Here is a 1,798-nt window from a genome sequence, read left to right as displayed (position 1 = left end):
TCAGAAAGAGACAGAGAGAGAGAGAAGAGGGGAGGAGTTGATCTTGCGAGAACTTCCGGGCGGGTGAGAATAGCCACTTTCTAAATTTTAGTTTGCAATACCTTAAGTATTTGTATTTCAGAAGAGGTGCCTTACTGACTTGCATCTAATGAGGCCTGTGTTCTCCACAGGTTTGAGTCAATAGGGCCAAACCTAGATCTAAGAACGGCTAGACTCTCAGGCTTGCCGTACTTAAGAACGTCTAGCCACTTAGTAAATTCAGGAGGACTTCCGTAACAACGAGCGACCACTAGGCCTAGATCTAGGCCTATGAGACAGAGCAGAATTGAGGGCTAGGGGTAAGGGTAGATCTAGGGGTAGATCTAGGGGGGTAGGATTGGGGTAAGGGTATTTGAAGTCAAGTTTGGTGTAGAGTGTAGAGTCTAGATAGATCTAATCTAAATTCTAGATCTAGATCTAGTTTAAACCCACCTCTTGCAGCAATCACCAACTGCAGGACATACATGGAGAAGTCACAAATTCACATTTCACGCGACAGCCTACTCCACTGTCCCTATCTAATCTAGAATCTAGAATCTAGAGTCTAGCACCGTACGCTGACCAACTTGCAACTGACAATGCTCTTGCCCTTGCCCCTTGACTTTGACTGCCACTCACGACTCACGAGGTCTTCCCCGGTCCGTGGCTCACGCCTCGGCCTGCCCTTGTTTTCTTCTTCAATGTCAAGTACGTACTCGATTACTTTTCCCGAATCAACTAACAACATTTGGATTTCTAGTTTTCATTTCGGCGCTTTTTTCGGTAGTTCCCACCCCGCAATCTGGCCTTATGAAAATAATGTGGGGGATTTTACCATAATTTGATGTTTTGCAGTTGTTAGGTTTGATATCTTAGCTCGCCGCGCATCGAACGTATAGATCTAGATCTAGGATGTAGATCTAGGCTCAAATAAGGGGGGTGGGATCTACCGAAAAAGCACCTTAATTTCTAAAGAGAGGCTCCCATTCATTGACTATTGACAGTTTTGGGAATTGAGAGCTGACATTTCGCGAAGTTTCACGAAAAACTAACTCTTGTTTCTAGGTCTTGAAAACAGTACGAGCAGTTTAGTATAACTAAACTCTTCGTGTATAATTCAAGTTAGTATAGAACTCGTCAACATTTGCATTCGCATAAATGCGAATTTATAATACATTTTGTACAATTATCTCTTTGGTGTGGACTCAAGAACCTTACTGTATAACCTCCTGGCGTGGACTTCATCGGCCGTGAACCTTAATTACGACTGATAACTCTGCTGAGTTCGCAATGCATGCTAAACATGCATAACATCAGAGAGTATTTAATTGATAACATGCATATTAGATACATGTATATTTAAATCAGTTGGTAGGAAATTTTGAATTTTGGTGGCCGAAGCCTACTCTTTTCTAATCGATCTTTAATGTGCGCAACTTGCACAGGGGACATCCGAGATTTTTCACTCTTGTCCGAGAAGGCTAGGTATAGATCTTTCCTGCCAGAAGATCTGGGTTGTGGCTGAAAGACGGCAGTAAGAAGGAGCCAAGGAGAAACAGTAGAAATTCTGCGCAGAAAGAGTCAGGAGCCCAGAGGAGGGGGTAAAGGGGGTGGGGGCAGAAAGTGGAGAGGAAAGCAGACGACAGAACATTGCTAGAGAGCAGGAAAGGAGACAATTTTAGAGAAGAAAATGCTGTGCGTAAGAACATGCTACTTCCCCCTTTTGGGAATGGTTTAAGACAACTTCAGTCAGTAGCACTGCCCTGGTGAGGGGGGGGGG

This window comes from Aplysia californica, unplaced genomic scaffold (genome assembly GCF_000002075.1).
Source record: "Aplysia californica isolate F4 #8 unplaced genomic scaffold, AplCal3.0 scaffold00215, whole genome shotgun sequence".
Taxonomy (NCBI): Eukaryota; Metazoa; Mollusca; class Gastropoda; order Aplysiida; family Aplysiidae; genus Aplysia; species Aplysia californica.
Note: the sequence above shows the minus strand (reverse complement) of the source record.